This window comes from Mesoplodon densirostris, chromosome X, assembly GCF_025265405.1.
Source record: "Mesoplodon densirostris isolate mMesDen1 chromosome X, mMesDen1 primary haplotype, whole genome shotgun sequence".
Classification (NCBI taxonomy): domain Eukaryota; kingdom Metazoa; phylum Chordata; class Mammalia; order Artiodactyla; family Ziphiidae; genus Mesoplodon; species Mesoplodon densirostris.
The window spans coordinates 10,537,200-10,556,214 of record NC_082681.1 but is presented as its reverse complement, the minus strand read 5'-3'; the positions used below and the strand labels follow the sequence as shown (position 1 = coordinate 10,556,214).

Sequence of the window (19,015 nt, the reverse complement as noted above, 5' to 3'; positions counted from 1 at the left end):
GAGACCCAGGGAGAACACCTCCGAGGGCCCGGCCTGGGCTGCCCGGGGTGCCACGCAGGGCGGGCCGGGGGCTGCGGAGAGCGGTCCCCGGGCCTTCCTCCCCGTCCTCACCTCTGCTGGCCAGCGAGGGTCTCCGTCTCCGCCGACCCAAGTCCGCAACACCAGCCCCAGCAGACGACGCCTCGGTCTCTCAGCCCCCGGCCGGAAATCAGGACACGTCATATCCGGGACCCCTGCCCCGGGCCTCTCGCGAGAAAGACGGCAGGGGCAGAGCGGGTGGGAGGGGCCCGTCTAGGGCACCTGAGAGGGCCGCTCTCCTCTCTGTGGACCCTCGCCTTGCCGCCCGGCGGGGCCTGGGCTCGTTCCTCTGCTGCCCAGTCCAGTCCCCACTAACAAGCCTCACCACATGTCCAGGAAGCCTGCCTGCGTGTCCTCAGAGCGGCCAGCGAGCGTGCGGCGGAACCCCCCTGCAGTGGGCTTCTCATCCCTCTGGGTCCTCCCCTTACACCAGACAATGCCTGGGGCTCCTCCCTCCCGCGAGCCCTCAGCCTAGCCTTGTGTCCCTCAGACTCCCGGCAGCGCCCGAAGCGCCACAGCTGACGGCCTGTGCTGGCGGCTTTCCAGGACCGCTGGCACAGGGGGGGGCGAAGCCTCTGCGGTGGAGGCCTCTCCCTCCTTCCTCAGGGGCCTCACCCAGAAGCTTGGCAGAGCGTAGGAATCCTCTCTCTTCTGGTCTCAGTCTGCACGTCTCAGAGACAACCTCCTGTCCTGCAGACTCCTGAGGTGCTAGTCCCCACACGCTGCGTCCAGGGACCCTGCCTGGGGTGTCCCAGGGATGGCAGCAGGGGCAGGGCGGGGCCCGGGGTTCCTGCTCTTTCTGCGGGGCACTGACGGGATTCTCACTCTTTCTGCAGGGCGCTGACAGGATCCCTGCTCTGGGGTGGAAAAGCCACTCAGTCCTGGCTCAGAGTCCTCACCTTGACTCCGGCACTGCCTGGGCTGCTTCCCTCGTGGGCTCCAGAACAAGCCGATGCTCCCCGAGAACATCAAGGCAGAAGTGAGCGAACGTTATGTCAGCTACAACGTGCCACGGCTGCGGAGGGTTGACAGTAGAGGCAGGCAAGCTACCCTCCCGCTCTGAGATTGTAGGCATACCCGCAGACTTGTCCGAGGTAGTATTTATATTTACTCCCGACAGGGCTTGTATGGGCCCTCCCTCTTGCTGACCTGATGATGCGTCCCTCGGTCCAAGGTCCCCATTTCCCTGAGACCGCCCCCTCCATAGAGGACGTGGGGGAGGGGTGCTCTGCCCGACTGGGCGGCCCCGGACGGCCTGTGCTGGTTGTGTGGGCGGCTTCCTGTGGGTCCCGCACTGTCTGGGAAGGGGGTCGCCCAGGTCTTGCCTCAAGATCCTCCTCTGGATGCCTGGCAGGGCCTGGGCCCCCTCCCCTCTCCTCACATGAAGCAGGGCCCCTCAGAGCAAGGTCCTCATCTCTCTCTGATGCCCGAATGGGAAGTCAGCAGACCCCACATATGGCCACCATGCTTTAGGACCTCCCAGGGCTGAAAGCAAGTAAAGGGCTATATTCCGTGGTACCTCCTCTGTCTGCAGCAGGCTTCTTTTTTTTTAAATGAATTTATTTATTTATTTATTTATTTGTGGGCTGCACTGGTTCTTCGTTGCTGTACGTGGGCTTTCTGTAGTTGCGGCGAGCGGGGGCTTCTCTTCATTGCAGTGCGTGGGCTTCTCATTGCGGTGGCTTCTCTTGTTGCAGAGCACGGGCTCTGGGCACACGGACTTCGGTAGTTGAGGCACTCGGGCTCAGCAGCTGTGGTTCGTGGGCTCTAGAGTGCAGGCTCAATAGTTGTGGCTCACGGGCTTAGTTGCTCTGTGGCATGTGGGATCTTCCTGGACCAGGGCATGAACCCGTGTCCCCTGCATTGGCAGGCGGATTCTTAACCACCGCACCACCACGGAAGCCCCTGACTTTTTTTTTTTAAGATGACATAATTTTATTTTTCCTCTTGTACCCACAGGATGATCCAGGTAAGTGAGAATCTGAAGAATGTCCTAATGTGAGCATCTTATCAAAGATCGGATGCTAGATAGAACAGAATTAAGTGCTATAATTTTTCTACTCATTTGGAGAGTAAGCCAAATGGAGGCATATTAGGGTGCAGGGTGTGATAGGTTTGGAGGGTTAACAGAAAACGGTGATTTCTCCAGTGTTGCCTTTTCCCCAGTGCATTCCACTCTTAAGGGCAGAGCATTCTTTCTAAAAAAGGCAGCTCTTACCAGCTCTAACCTTGACTCAAAAATCAACCTTCTTACTCTGGTGAGATAAGCCTCAGGAAGCCATAATGCCAAACAAAATGAGCTTCTCACCAGACCCTGAGTGCACATTGTCCTTCAAGGATCAGCTCAGATGCCACTACCTCCCTCTCCATTCTCCAAACCATATTCCCTCTTTACCCACATGTACTGGCAGTACTTTGCCCTTCTATTGCCAACTACAGTTTGCCCAGGATTGGCATGATTTAAGTATATGTGAGTCTTCCCTTCTAGACTGTACATTCCAGAATTAAGTGCACATACTGACACATGAAATGTACTCAAGAGTAGAAGTAAACTGAGATGGGGGCACCAAAGATTGCCTTCAGCATCAGAATACCCATGCCCCTCTTCACCATAGGAATCATAATGCTAGAAGTCTGGATGGCACAATGGTAGCCAAAGGTGACTGACTACTGCAGTCCAACTGAGGACAAGATGACTTGAGGATGACCATATCCTGGCTTCTGTCACTAACTGGTATTTTATTAGAAACAAGTAATTCTTAAAAGTTGCATCCATTTGTTGTTCCAGCTTTTGAACACTTCATTCCTAAATTTCTCTCTATACTAAAATGTGGCATCTTCTTTTCCACTTGGAGCATCTTGTGAAAAAATGTGCTCTTTTCTCTCTCAAGTTCACTTTCTGTAGTATACTTACATAATTATACTCAATACATTTCACTTGAGTGTACTTCTCTCTCCTCTTATTTATTTCTGATATTTTGTGTAAAATTACTTAACTGATGAAACACTCTATTTCCAAGTATATCTTTAGGCAAAAGAGGAAGGAATGGATTTACAGACAGTGCATAAACCCAACATTATGAATATCTCCCAGCAAACTGATATTTACAGCAAGCAGGCAATTTTTGCCATACTTACAAGAAGACATAAAATTTTCTGGCATCCATAACACATCATATAGACAACAGAAAGGAACTTCAGGCAGTTATTTCCTCATGGCAAAAGGACAAAACAACAAACCAAAAAACCTGCTGGGATATCAAAGTAGTTACACCAGGATAGGATATTAATTTCAAGTATAGTTTAAATGTTACAATTGTCAAAATAATAGAAGGATTCTTGCAGTAAATACTAAAGAATTACCCTGTAGTCTAGGCTACTTTTACTCTTCCACATTATTTTCACTATTTTAAAGATAACCCTTTAAATTGTAAATGTTTATTATAGAAAATATGGAAAATGAAAACAACATGTAAAGAAAATAAATTCACCTGTAATATACCACCCAGGGATAAGGGACTTGAAAATACTGATAAACAGTTGCACCTTGAAATGGGTTGAACTGCATGGGTCACTTATATGTGGATTTTTTTTCATTAAATATGTATAGTACTAACCATCCACTGTTGGTTGAATCTGCAGATGTGGACATGTAGTTACAGAGGTGGACTATAAAGTTATAAGCAGATTTTCAACTGAGTGGAGGGTCAGTCCCTTTAACTCCCATGTTATTCAAGAGTCAACTGTACTTCTTCTCAGTCTTTTTTAATGCAAATACAGAAGACCTCTTATTTATTGTAAGCAGTCTAAAAAGTCAGTTAAAAGAGGAATTAAAAATTATACTAAATATTTTTAATAGAGTTTATTTTTTAGAGCATACAGTATGTAGTCTTTTCTGATTGGCTTCTCTCACTTAGTAATGTGCACTTCCAGCAAGATTCCACCATCTCTTTTCATGGCTTGATAGGTCAGTCCTTTTAAGCTCTGAATAGTATTCCACTGTCTGGAAGTACCACCGTTTATTTATCCATTCACTTACTGAAGGACATCTTGGTTGATTGCAGGTTTTGGCAATTATGAATAGAGCTGCTATAAACATCCATGTGCATGTTTTTTTTTTTTTTTTTTTTTGCGGTATGCGGGCCTCTCACTGCTGTGGCCTCTCCAGCTGCGGAGCACAGGCTCCGGACGCGCAGGCCCAGTGGCCATGGCTCACGGGCCCAGCCACTCCGCGGCATATGGGATCCTCCCAGACCGGGGCACGAACCCGTATCCCCTGCATCGGCAGGCGGACTCTCAACCACTGCGCCACCAGGGAGGCCCCCATGTGCATGTTTTTTGTTTTGTTTTGTTTTTTTTTGCGGTACGCGGGACTCTCTCTGCTGTGGCCTCTCCCGTTGCGGAGCACAGGCTCTGGACGTGCAGGCTCAGTGGCCATGGCTCACGGGCCCAGCCGCTCCGCGGCATGTGGGATCTTCCCGGACCGGGGCACGAACCCGTGTCCCCTGCATCGGCAGGCGGACTCTCAACCACTGCGCCACCAGGGAAGCCCCATGTGCAGGTTTTTGCATGCACATCAGTTTTCAACTTTTTTGGAAAATACTAAGGATTATGATTCCTGGATCGTATGTTTAGTTTGGTAAGAAACTGCCAAACAATCTTCCCAAGTAGCCATACTATGTTGCTTTCCCACCGGCAATGAATGAGAGTTCCTATTACTCCACATCCTCATCAGCATTTGGCATTGTCAATGTTCTGGATTTTGGCTATTCTAATACTTGTGTAGTGGTATCTCATTGTGGTTTTAATTTGCGATTCCCTAATGATATATGTTGTTGAGCATCTTTTCATATGCTTATTCGCCATCTGTATATCTTCTTTCATGAGGTGTCTCTTCAGGTCTCTTGCCCATTTTTTAATTGGGGTGTTGTTTTCTTACTGTTGCATTTTAAGAGTTCTTTGTATATTTTGAGTTATATATTGGGTTACAGTCCTTTATCAGATATGTCTTTTGCAGTATTTTCTGCCAGTCTGTGGTTTGTCTTATTTTCTTGACAGCATCTTTTTCAGGGCAGAAGTTTATAATTTTAATGAAGTTCAAGTTATCAATTATTTCTTTCATGGATCACGCCTTTGGTGTAGTATCTAAAATGTCATTGTCATATCCAAGGTCTTCTAGGTTTTCTATGTTGACAAACTGATTCTAAAGTCAATGTCCACAAAATAATTTCCTGGGATTTTAACTGGGACTGCTTTGAATCTATAAAACAAGTTGGAAAGAACTGACATCTTGACAATATTGATTCTTCCTATCCATGCATATGGAATATCTCCATTTACTTAAATCTTTGATTTCTTTCATTAGAGTTTTGTAGTTGTTTTCCATATTTTTAACATAAAACATGAAAGTGTACATTCCTTAACCAGTCCTGTCGTGTGAAGCCAAGGTCTTCTCTTGAGATGTATCCAGAGTTCTGTTCATCTTTCTTATGAAATACATACTCATAGTGAATACACTATAATTTCTAGTTACATTTTGTTTGAATTGGAGCAATAACTTTAAAAAATGCCTGCCAAACAGTCTGAGGGAGGCCTTCTAATTTTTATAATATTTTTACAAATCTTTTAATTTTCTTGCTCATACCTAATTAATACAGATTTATTTTAGAGGCTCACCTTTATTGTGTCTTTCCAAGGCTTTTATCTGGGCATTCCTACAAGAAAAAAATCTTTCTTTTACAGTTATATCTCATTGGTTTTCTTGACATTTCATTAAATAGTTACGATACCAAGCTTAATTAGCATATAAAAAGATTGTGAGCATACAAATGATTCTTGATAAGCATACACCTCAGTCAGTAGGAAAAGGGCCACATAGGCGCATAGGGAGATGCTTACCAGCTATGAACTTTACATGTGCTGTAAGTATTACATGTATCATAGAGGAACCAGAAACCACTCAGCGGTCAGCTTACAGAACTCCTACTGTTTGGGAGTTTTTCTGTTTGTTTGTTTGTTTTATGAAACACAAAAATCACAAAGGAAAAAGGAACAAAAACCAACTTAATCATACTTTAGAAACTGTCAATAGAATAGGTTTAAAAAATAGAATTTTAAAGGTTTTTTGGGGGGAGGGCATTGTGATGTTTACAGTGTGTTTGACATAAATTTTGCAGTTTGTTCTTTAATTATGAAATATTTTATATAGGCTTTTTGATGATGGCCATTTTCACCAGAGTGAAGTGATAACCTCATTGTAGTTTTAATTTGCATTTCTCTAATAATTAGCTATGTTGAGTGTTTTTTCATGTGCCTGTTGGCCATCTGTATGTCTTCTTTGGAGAAATGACTATTTAGATCTTCTGCCCATTTTTTGATTGGGTATAAGAGAGCTACAATGGACAGTGCAGAAACTTGCAACTAGTAGCAACTAAACTGTTACCACCGTTAGGCCCAAAGGGATAAGAAAAGGAGAGATGCCTGGAATCCAAAGAATAATCATGTAGAATTGGCCTCTTTGAAAGTAGCAGAGACCTCTGGTCAAGGGACATAGTCAGTTTGAGGTGACCTCATGGAGAGGGAGCCAGAAGAATACTCTCTAGTCTCTTTCTGATCTCCCACTGGCTTTCCCATTGTCCAAACCCATCCTGAAGTCACAGAACATGGAGAACCCACTGATGAGGCTGATACAGGTCAGCCTCCCCTGGCAGAGATCAGAGTGGAGAAAAGAGTTAACTGAAGGGGTAGATACCAGTTATTCAGCTTTCTCATCCCATCCCACTCTCCTCCTTCCCTCCCTCCACAGAGGTATCACTAATCTGAATTTGGAGTTCAATAGTTCCATTCAAATCTGTGTACTTTTACTATACTTGTATATATCCATATGCACTACAGAGTATTGTTTAGTCTGGTAGTTACTAGAGTTATTCACCAAATACTTGGGGTGATCTTACCCTCAAAGCACATGGTAAGATTATCCTTCCCAGTCCCCTTAAAGTTCAGTGTAGCTATGTGACTTGTTCTGGACAATGAAATATGAGTGAAAGTGAAATGTGCCACTTTCAGGAGAAGCTTTAAGAACTACCATGCAAGTCACTTTATCTGCTTCCCATTGGTAAAGTGATCAGTGAAGCATGTGATAAAATGAAGCTTATATCAGCCTGCGACTCTGAATTACTCATGAACAGAGGCCCAAAGTAATCTATGCCAGCCATATCATGGCTGTAAGTCACTAAGATTTGGGAGTGTTTCTTAAAGCAGCATAACCTAGCTTATCCAAACAGATACATTTTGCATAGTTTTAAACTTTGTATAAATGGTATCCTACCATATTTATCATTCAGCATTTTTTAACATCTTTATTGGAGTATAATTGCTTTACAATGTTGTGTGAGTTTCTGCTGTATAACAAAGTGAATAAGCTATACATAGACATATATTCCCATATCCCCTCCCTCTTGCATCTCCCTCCCACCCTCCCTACCCCACCCCTCTAGGTGGACACAAAGCACTGAGCTGATCTCCCTGTGCTATGTGGCTGCTTCCCACTAGCTATCTATTTTACATTTGGTAGTGTATATACATCAGTGCTACTCTCTCACTTCGTCCCAGCTTACCCTTCCCCCTCCCCGTGTCCTCAAGTCCATTCTCTACGTCTGCATCTTTATTCCTGTGCTGCCCCTAGGTTCATCAGCAACTTTTTTGCTTGACAGTTTTGAGATGCACCCATGCTGATGGATGGAGCATATACAAATATATATAATTTATTTATCTGTGCTCCCATTGATAGAACACTTAAGATACTTACAATTTTTGCTATCACTAATAATGAACATCCTGGTACATGCCATCTGTGCAGATGTGCAAGAATTTCTCTAGGGGATACACTCGGGGGAGGAACAATGTGCTTTTAAGCTTTTCTAAAAAAGTAACAGGTTCGGAGGAGACTTTGATCATTATGAACCGTAGTTTCCATCAAAACAGTTTTCAGAAATGTTTGTCCCTCAGGAGTGTGAAAACTGCCTTTCTCAAAACACTAAAATATAATATTCAGGAAAATTCTGTTTTAAAATTGGCCTGACCTTGAAAAGACCAAAGTCATCCTTAAAAATGAAAGAGACCCACCTTAGAGAACAAATGGTTACACAAAATAACACCAATTACACTTTAAAAAAATCTCTCAGGATAAAAGGCAAATTGAGATAAAGGAAAAAAATAGTATAATTTGGAGTCGGTTCTTGAAGAATTTCCTTCTTATAGATGTAATGAGGAATAAAAGAACATAATCAGTCACTAACTGATTAAAAGCATTATCAGCAAAGACAACTGGTGAATAAACAATGAGCTGCCAATCATAGGTCAGAGACTGATAATCCAGAATTATCCATATTATCTTTTCCATTCTCAGTCTAGGTTACTAATATCAAACAATCAATCACTGTAAAAAAAGAACAATCTGGGGTCTCCCTGGTGGCGCAGTGGTTAAGAGTCCGCCTGCCGATGCAGGGGATACGGGTTCGTGCCCCGGTCTGGGAGGATCTCATATGCCGCGGAGCGGCTGGGCCCGTGAGCCATGGCCGCTGGGCCTGCGCGTCCAGAGCCTGTGCTCCGCAACGGGAGAGGCCACAGCAGTGGGAGGCCCGCATACCGCAAAAAAAAAAAAAAAAAAAAAAGAACAATCTGAACAACGGGATTGGTCCCCCCACACCCACCCCCACCCCACTCCTGACCAAAGGTGCTGAGAAACAGAGAAACTAGTGACAGTCTAGTTTGTTTTTTAAAATCTGCAGTCTGTAACAATATGAAACTATTAAGAGCTGTTCTCTAAGCAGTTGGATTGTGGATGCTTTTAATTTGTTTTTTATGTATACATATATCTAATTTTCTACAAAATTAAATATTAAAAACACATTAAGGACTTCCCTGGTAGTCCAGTGGTGAAGAATTTGCCTTCCAATGCAGGGGACGCAGGTTCAATCCCTGGTCAGGGAACTGAGATCCCACGTGCCGCGGGGCAACTAAACCCGTGTGCCGCAACTAAAGAGAAGCCCACAACAAAGAGCCCACGCACGCAATGAAGACCCAGCACAGCCAAAAAAAAATGCACATTATATATTATATTTACATTACTTACATTGAAAATTTGTTAATGGCTGGAGAAAAACAAAAACTTGTTTTTACCTCCACATCAGCACTGCTCAACCGCCAGTTTCTTGACTTTCAGTGTAGGGCTTTTGAGTTGTCTTCATGCCTTCAGATCCAGGCCATTGGGATGTGCTCACCTCCAGAGGCTAGTGTGCTAATAAGAGGAGAATCCAAAAAAGAACCTTCTTTCCTAATGTCCAGAAACTCTTCTCCCTCCCTCTAGGCCTTTCTGAAGCCCAGAATAACAAAGCTTGTTGAGAAAGGTACAAACTGGCCCAGAGCAGAGGAGTGGCTCGTATCACAGAGCAAGAGTGCCCATCCAAGCTCTAAGGTCCTGTTTCACCTGCACACCATTTTCACACCAGTTCCCCCTACTCCTCCACAACACTTCACTCCATCCAAAGATCTTGTACCCATTCATTCTTTTTAGTTTTTTTTTTTAATTTTTTTTGCTTTATAACAAATTTAATCAGTTATACATATACATATGTTTCCATATCCCCTCCCTTTTGCGTCTCCCTCCCACCCTCCCTATCCCACCCCTGCAGGCAGTCACAAAGCAGCGAGCTGATCTCCCTGTGCTATGCGGCTGCTTCCCACTAGCTATCTACCTTACGTTTGGTAGTGTATATATGTCCATGCCGCTCTTTCACTTTCATTCTTAAAAGACTTTAGAGATAGGAAAACTCACAGTCAAGTTCCTTCATTTTACAGATGGAGATATTTTGAGCGAGGGAAAGCATCTTCTCCAAGGTCACACACCAGTACAGTAAACGTTAGATCTGACACAAGACCCATGTAATAGGTAAAGGGTTAGAAAACTGGGTTCTGTAATGTGACAGACACGGGTTAAAATCCCAGCTTTTCACTCCCTGAACCTTTGCTTGCTCAGTTGTAAATGGAGCAACCTAAGGTTGAACTGAGGACAAATGAGATTGTACGGGTACATGCTTTAGTGTACAGTGCCTGGCACATGGTACGCACCAAACAAATGACAGTTGCATTATTATTATTATTCCCATTAGAGCTTACGAAAAACCAGAACGGACTTTTTGGCCAACGCAATACTAACACCTATACTAACACTAATACACCAGTACTATTATATTGTGATGTACATTTGCTGCTTTTAAAGCTACATCAGCTTCCTCTAGACTCTTGCTTTAAGTAGCCCTTTTCTAAGATGGCCTCACATCTTTGAAGTTTTTTGGTCACTCTGGCCAAATTAAATATCACTCATTAACCTTAAGTGCCTTGTGCAAGACCTGTCAATTTGCAGCTGACATACTGACACTTGCTCTAATTTCAGTTGTGATGCACCCACTGCAGTTCTTCTTTTTTAAAGCATTTCATTTGTAGTCACTTGAGTACATTGTGACGCCCTGTGATTTTTAAAATCAAATAAATAATTGCTCAATTTCCTCCTGAGCTTTGAGGAAATGTCAAAATCACTACAGAAATTGATGAGAATTTGTGAAGGTCTGGTCAATAGCCCACTGCATCACAATTACTATCATTCCTAGTCAAACTCTAGGTGATTTAAAGAGCATATTTTGACCCAAATTCACGTTTTAATTATAATAATTGGGATACAATGATACATTGACTGTTTATTTTTGTTTGGGATTAATTTGGATGGCACAGTCAGTACTAAATTAGGACCAGGAGAACGTGGAGGGGGAAAATACCTAGATAATTTTAAAATGAGTGCTTGTCCAATAACTTCGACCTCTTCTCTAAAGTATTCTGTGCAGAGTGATGAAAAAGTATCACATTTTAGGACTGAAATTGGTCACCCTCTTTTCCCCTTGCTGGATTTCCTTCTGATCAGAATTCTAGCTCACCATGACATGTACAAAAAGTGGGCCATAGCAGAAAGGGAAAAGACCAGCCCAACAGAGACCCTGGAAAATCCACAATTTCGAAAATTAAGAATTGGCTTCATTAAAATGGAGAAATCCCAAACCACGCATCACTCTGGGCAGGTTCCATACTCTAACTACACTTGCTGTTATACTGAAAGATAAAATAATGCTGTCAAAGGTGCAGATGGAACCGGCTGTAAAGTAGAGAATCAATAATGTGACTCCCAGAAGACTTATGTAGTTTACAAAGTCAAATCTCTTCTACAACCAGAACTGCATGAACTACCTAGACTAAAGTACCTTTTTGATAGTGCCCAGATTACAAAAGGTCTAATCACACAGTGAAAAGAGCCACAGACTGCAAACCTGCAGACTTGTGTAATAGTTGCAACCACTCCACTAACTGTATGACCTTGGGAAAGTCACTGTTCCTCCCGAAATCTCAGTCCTGTGGCAATATAAAAATGGAGGTACACCATGGATAATAATGTATGTGAAAATGTTTTAGCAACTATGAAGCACTATGTTAATGTAATTGATAATTATAAAAACAATAACTGCTCTAAATATTTATTATACACGCAGCACTGTAAGGAGATAAGAAAAAACTTTAAAGTTGATCTTTATCCTCAAGGTGCTTGCAATCACATTGGGGAGACAAAAGTGCTAATGTCAATGGAACAACTAAACTTCAATACTAGACAGCGTGTAGCTGCTCAGTGCCTTGAGTTTCCAAAACACATTTGTAAGAATCATCTCATTTAACCCTCCTAACAACCGTATGAGGCAGGTAGAATTATTACTACCATACCCATTTAACAGACAGGAATCAGAGTAAGTGAGTTACTTGCCCAGTGGGGCCACATGGGCACAAACCAAAATCTATGTCTTTGAACTCCTGATAAAGTACACTTTCTTGAGTCATACCATTCAGTCTGCTTATTAAGCTAGGTGAAGTAATGTGGGCCCTATAACTTCTGTAGAAGTTCAGAGAAGGGATGAATGGTCCATGAATAAGAAATAACAAAGGTCTGAGAAGTTTTTATGGAGGCACTCCCAAAAGCTAGGTAGGATTTCAGTAGGCTGAGAACCTATGAGAAAGCATTCATATTAAATTCCGGGCTTTTCAAGCTACACACCTGAGGCCCTTCAGAATTTTATACGGCTCCATTTCCACACTGACTCTGAGAATCACTGCATTGTGAACCATCATTACTAAGAGGAATCTTTTACCTCAGGTCTGTTAAAGTACAAAAAGGCCAACCACTTAATCAGAGTCTAACTCCCTTGTCTGTCGCTCTCACACATTTATCCTTCCCCACAAAATAGGTTCAATGCCCTTTTCCTGTAAGCCTGAACTTGTACATTTTACAACAGTAAAAACAACTTTATTTCATTGAAAAAATATTAATATAAAGACAAATAAGCATTAGTGACAGATCCTTCTGAGAAATTATTTATGCAGTTATTAAGTTAATGAAACCAAATGACCTAATTTAATCACATAGCCTTCAACTCTTGACATTCCAGAATCTCTCCTTACAGATTGATGATAAGCTAACTGGAAAGGGAAAGAATATTAACAACACTATAAAAATTCAAATATTCCTTCAGTTCCCCAACTAAATTTTGAGGAACACAGCAATTGCATTTCAACTGGAGAGCAAAAGGCTATAGCTTTGTTTCCAGGGGCTGTGCCCGAGATAGTTGGCAAAATGCACATCCATGTCATGAACATTGCAGGAAAATTCCCATAATGCCTCATTGCCAGGGCTATCCAGGCCATACCTGCCTACACCACCAGAAAGTCAGCCCACCTAAATTTGAGGTCGTTTAGGGTGAAGCATAGTGCTAGAGGGCTTGGATTACCAACAGAGTTTTACAGAACCCTTGGACTGCTTTGAAGTGCTTCAAGAGTACAAATATTTTGGATTGAATTTAATTTTAGAAAAGCACTCTAAATTCCTTGTTAAACTATAGTAAACGTAATAAGCTCACTCAAATGTACCATGTTTGAGCACACTGAAAGCCATAGATGTGTTTCCTTATGTAGTACAGAACAGGTTTTGGGGGCAGATCTCAGAATATAACTCTTCCTGTCACATCTAGCATGGATTTGAACTTCTTGGACATATATCACTGATTGAAGAAATTATAGGTTTCCACTCACCATTTTATTTCAGGCCTGTGTGGGTTCACTCACACAAAATTGTACAAATAAGAAGCGGATCATAGAACACATGTACTGGACCCAATGAAATGCAAGACAAGGCACAGTCACGTCATCAGTGCTTGGTCTCACTTTCCGCATGGTAGTCAGTTGTGCAACTACAAAGGTACACGTAACATGTTACATTATGAAAGTATTATCATACTATAAAGTGCTGCAGCAGGTTTTCCATAGGGGCTTCTTGTCAGACTTCTATATTAACGGTACAGCATGGCAGTTAACAGTTAGATGTTGTTAGTGATTCAAATTTAAAATAAAGATATCCTTTCCTAATCCTCAGGATCAGTTGAGTTTAAGCATACTGAGATGGCTGGCACACAATTTAACACCTGTTACCATTTTCAACTATTACACGTCTTAGGATTCATCTGGATTTTCTCAATACTGGGCATTCAAAACAAAATTCCTTAATAAATTGGATGGTGAGACTGTCATATGATGGCCACATGATGTCTAATTTCTGTGTCCATCCAAACAACTGTCATCATTCTCTGTGACTGACATAATAAATCCTATAACATTGAATTTATAAAATATTTATAATGTGTTGATAACTGAAGTTTTGGTTTCCATATCCAAGTGAAAAAATTTTGTTTGAATACAAAGCGTTCTGCTGCTTGAAGGAAGGAAAGAGAAAAGGAAGGAGGAAAAGGAGTAAAAAAGGGAGAAGAGTAGTGGGGGTGGGGAAGAGACTTGAAAATCACTGGCCAAGTTATAATATTGGCCCAGGAGACGAGAGCCATAATTCTAGATGATTCTGTCATGGACATGCTGTGTTCCCTTGAGCATTTAAGTCCTTTCCCCTCAAAGCCTGAGTTTCCAATCTGTTAAACCCATGCATTCAACAAAGATTTACTTAGTACTTCTCTGAACTCAAAGCTCTGCCTGATGCTGGGGGTGCAGTGGTAGGAGAACAGGTATGGCCCTGCCCTCATAGCTCTTATCATCAGGGGAAAGAGAGAAAATAACCAGGTTAAATAAGCACAGTAGCAATAAGAGTACCTGCCACATCGGGCTATTATTGTGAGGACCAAATAAGGTGATTCTTGCAAATGTGATTTGAAAACTCAAAGTGCTGGTCAACTACATACTGTCTAGTATTGAATTTTAGTTGTTTCATTGACATTAGCATGTTTGTCTCCCTGATATGATTATAAATACCTTGAGGAAAGAGATCAACTTTAATGCTTTTTCCTTATCTCATATTTAGAGCATTTATTGTTTTAGTATAAATTTACCAGTTTCCCCATTTTGGTCTCCTTGCATTTCCTGGAAAACACCATACTCTTTCCTGCCTTTGAGTTTCTGGCCATGGTGTTTCCAAAGCCTGGAATTCTGTTTCTCACTCCCCCCACCCTCGCCTTCACATGGCTTGCTCCTCCTTATCCTTTAGATTTCAGCATAAATGTTGCCTCTTTAGTAAGGACTGCTGTCTCATCCATAAGTAGGTGTTCCCCTTGATTGTCCACCAAGTCTGTCTCTTGGACTATAGTTCAAGTCTCATTTAATTTCTTCTCTATTCTTTTAACCTCTAGCTCAGCTGCTTTGAGTCTACCCTGCACACATGCGATTCAGCCAGAGGTGCAGAGGCTGTAATTGCCCAGACTCTGTACTCTAATTATTTAGGCTGGAAAGACTACAGGTTTTCAGTCAGAGTTCTAGCCACTTTATGGTGCTGCATTCAGCCTGCTCTTGGGCTGAAACCTGAGAATGGGACTCTCACCCCCTGCCATTGCTTCTTCCGAGTGTCAACCCCTCCAACATGTCCCCCCAGCACCCCACCTTTTGTTCACTTTCCTGTGCATTCAATATTTTCCAGAGTTTATAGTTGTTATGGAGAGCCAGGTCCAGTAGGAAGTACTCAGACTTACTAGAAATAGAACTCCCAGAGTGATCCTTTTAGACATAAATCAAGCCATGTAATACCTCTGCTCAAAACCCTGCAATAGCTCCCCAAATTATTCAGAATAAAAGCCAAGTGACCTATATAACTCTATATAATCTGGCCCTCTCGATTACTACTCTGCCTTCATCTCCTTTTACTCTCCCCTTTATTCAATCCATTTAATCCTCATTGATTTTTGTTGTTCCTTCATGATATCAGGCATTTTCTTTATTTCTTTTCCCCTGCCTATAGCAGTTACCCCAGATATCCAGAAGGCAGACTCTCTCACTACTTTAAACCTTAGCTCAAATTGTCACCTTTTCATTACTTTCCACCCCTAACCTTCATTGCTCCCATTCCCCTTCCCCTCTTCACCTTTTGTTTTCTTTGTAGCACGATATCACCTCCTGACATACTATTTATTATTTATTATGTTTATCGTCTATTGTTTGTCTCACCTCACCTTTCTATAAGCTACATGAAGGCAGAAATCTTTGTCTTTTTTTCTTGACTCCTGCATCTCCAGCATCTAGAGGAAATCTACCTGGAAAATATCTATCAGTATACATTTGTCAAGTAACTAAGTGGGTGAATAAATGAATAAATAATACATTTTTTTTACATGGGGAAGCTACACACATTTCAGGGAAGCAACTATTGCACAAAGTATTTGGGGGGATCTTCATTAGGATCTTCAAACACTGGGGACATAGTTTGACCTTCTTTTGTTCTTAAGGATGAATTTACCTTTTGGAAACTACCAAAAGTCTTTCAGAGCCAACCGTAGTCAAAGAGAAGGTGAATAAACCAGACATTATCTTTCTAGGTTAAAAAATAAATTAGGATATTGCAAGACTACGTTTAATTCTTTAGCTCATAGGCATTCTATGAAGCAGTTCTCAGGAAGGAATTCCAAAAATATTTCATTTGCCTGCTGCATATTTTGAATTAGAACAGTTTGGAAGTTAACTTTTCTGATTTTTTAACTTAAGTACCATATTTGTCCATTGCAACACTGCTGAGATAAATGTTTCCACCGGGCTTCCGTGGTGGCGCAGTGGTTGAGAGTCCGCCTGCCGATGCAGGGGACACGGGTTCGTGCCCCGATCCCGGAAGATCCCACATGCCGCGGAGCGGCTGGGCCCGCGAGCCATGGCCGCAGAGCCTGTGTGTCCGGAGCCTGTGCTCCGCAACGGGAGAGGCCACAGCAGTGAGAGGCCCGCGTACAGCAAAAAAAAAAAAAAAAAAAAAAGTTTCCACCGAATTTAGATAGTCTATCAAAATCCAGCTCTTGATTTCCATCAGATGTAAGCACCCATTTATGATAAAAAAAACCCTCCAGAAAGTAGGCATGGATAGAGCACTTTCACCTTAGTGTGCTTTCAGAAAGTGTAGGGCTACTGAGGCTGGTGGAGCTGGAAAGACAGCTGGATCGGAAAAGTCTTGATTCCATTGACGTTGATGGTTAGTGACATAGTTGTTGTAGCTCAGTAATGGGTAAGTAAAGCTTATTTAGGGTTAACATTAAAGGAAATTGTTGAGTTTGGATTTTTTCTTGCTTCTGGTACACTCTTTTTTTTTTTTCTTTTTTTGCATCGTGGCTTGTGGTATCTTAATTCCCTGACCAGGAAACGAACCTGGGTCCACGGCAGTGAAAACACAGATTCCTAACCACTGAACGGCCAGGGAATTCGCTGGCTTCTGGTATTCTTTTTTTTTTTTAAAACATCTTTATTGGAGTATAATTGCTTTACAATGGTGTATTAGTTTCTGCTGTATAACAAAGTGAATCAGCTATACATATATCCACATATCTCCTCCCTCTTGTGTCTCCCTCCCACCCTCCCTATCCCACCCCTCTAGATGGTCACAAAGCACGGAGATGATCTCCCTGTGCTATGTGCCTGCTTCCCACTACCTATCTATTTGACATTTGGTAGTGTATATATTTCCATGCCACTCTCTCACTTCATCCCAGCTTACCCTTCACCCACCCCATGTCCTCAGGTCCATTCTCTACGTCTGTGTCTTTATTCCTGTTCTGCCCCTAGGTTCTTCAGAACCTTTTTTTCTTTTTTTAGATTCCATATATATATGTGTTAACATACGGTATTTGTTTTTCTCTTTCTGACTTACTTTACTCTGTATGACACACACTAGGTCCATCCACCTCACTACAAATAACTCAATTTCGTGTTTTTTTATGGCTGAGTAATATTCCATTGTATATATGTGCCACATCTTCTTTATCCATTCATCTGTCGATGTACACTTAGGTTGCTTCCATGTCCTGGCTATTGTAAATAGAGCTGCAATGGATATTTTGGTAGATGACTCTTTTTGAATTATGGTTTTCTCAGGGTATATGCCCAGTAGTGGGATTGCTGGGTCATATGGTAGTTCTATTTTTAGATTTTTAAGGAACCTCCATACTGTTCTCCATAGTGACTGTATCAATTTACATTCCCACCAACAGTGCAAGAGGGCTCCCTTTTCTCCACACCCTCTCCAGCATTTATTGTTTGTAGATTTTTTGATGATGTCCATTCTGACTAGTGTGAGATTATATCTCATTGTAGTTTGGATTTGCATGTCTCTAATGATTAATGATGAGCATTCTTTCATGTGTTTGTTGGCAATCTGTATATCTTCTTTGGAGAAATGTCTATTTAGGTCTTTTGCCCATTTTTGGATTGCTTTCTTTGTATTTTGCATATTGAGCTGCAAGAGCTGCTTGTAAATTTTGGAGATTAATCCTTTGTCAGTTGCTTCATTTGCAAATATTTTCTCCCATTCTGAGGATTGTCTTTTCATTTTTTTTACGGTTTCCTTTCCTGTGCAAAAGCTTTTAAGTTTCATTAGGTCCCATTTGTTTATTTTTGTTTTTATTTCCATTTCTCTAGGAGGTGGGTCAAAAAGGATCTTGCTGTGATATGTGTCAGAGAGTGCTCTGCCTATGTTTTCCTCTAAGAGGTTTATAGGGTCTGGCCTTACATTTAGGTCTTGAATTCATTTTGAGTTTATTTTTGTGTATGGTGTTAGGGGGTATTCTAATTTCATTTTTTACATGTAGCTGTCCAGTTTTCCCAGCACCAATTATTGAAGAGGCTGTCTTTTCACCATTCTATACTCTTGCCTCCTTTATCAAAGATAAGGTGACCATATGTACATGGGTTTATCTCTGGGCTTTCTATCCTGTTCCATTGATCTATATTTCTGCTTTTGTGCCAGTACCATACTGTCTTGATTACTGTAGCTTTGTAGTATAGTCTGAAGACAGGGAGCCTGATTCCTCCAGCTCCATTTTTCGTTCTCAAGATTGCTTTGGCTATTCGGGGTCTTTTGTGTTTCCATACAAATTGTGAAATTTTTTGTTCTAGTTCTGTGAAAAATGCCATTGGTAGTTTGATAGGTATTGCATTGAATCTGTAGATTGCTTTGGGTAGTAGAGTCATTTTCACAATGTTGATTCTGCCAATCCAAGAACATGGTATATCTCTCCATCTATTTGTATCATCTTTAATTTCGTTCATCAGTGTCTTATAATTTTCTGCATAGAGGTCTTTTCTCTCCTTAGGTAAGTTTATTCCTAGATATTTTATTCTTTTTGTTGCAATGGTAAATGGGAGTGTTTTCCTGATTTCTCATTCAGATTTTTCATCATTAGTGTATAGGAATGCCAGAGATTTCTGTGCATTAATTTTGTATCCTGCTACTTTACCAAATTCATTGATTACCTCTAGTAGTTTTCTGGTAGCATTTTAAGGATTCTCTATGTATAATATCATGTCATCTGCAAGCAGTGACAGTTTT

At 41.8% G+C, this 19,015-nt stretch overlaps 1 long non-coding RNA gene across 2 annotated transcripts in view; it reads left to right on the top strand.

The window, feature by feature from the left end:
• Window positions 1-301: 301 nt before the first annotated feature.
• LOC132482130 (uncharacterized) overlaps window positions 302-19,015 on the top strand; it is a 30,580-nt gene continuing 11,866 nt past the window's right edge. Inside the window, exons 1-2 of one of the 2 annotated variants that reach the window (XR_009530875.1) lie at window positions 302-783; window positions 915-1,057. This is a non-coding gene — a long non-coding RNA (uncharacterized LOC132482130). Of the gene's footprint in view, window positions 784-914; window positions 1,173-19,015 lie in introns of both variants that reach the window. The other variant, XR_009530874.1, reaches the window with a different exon arrangement.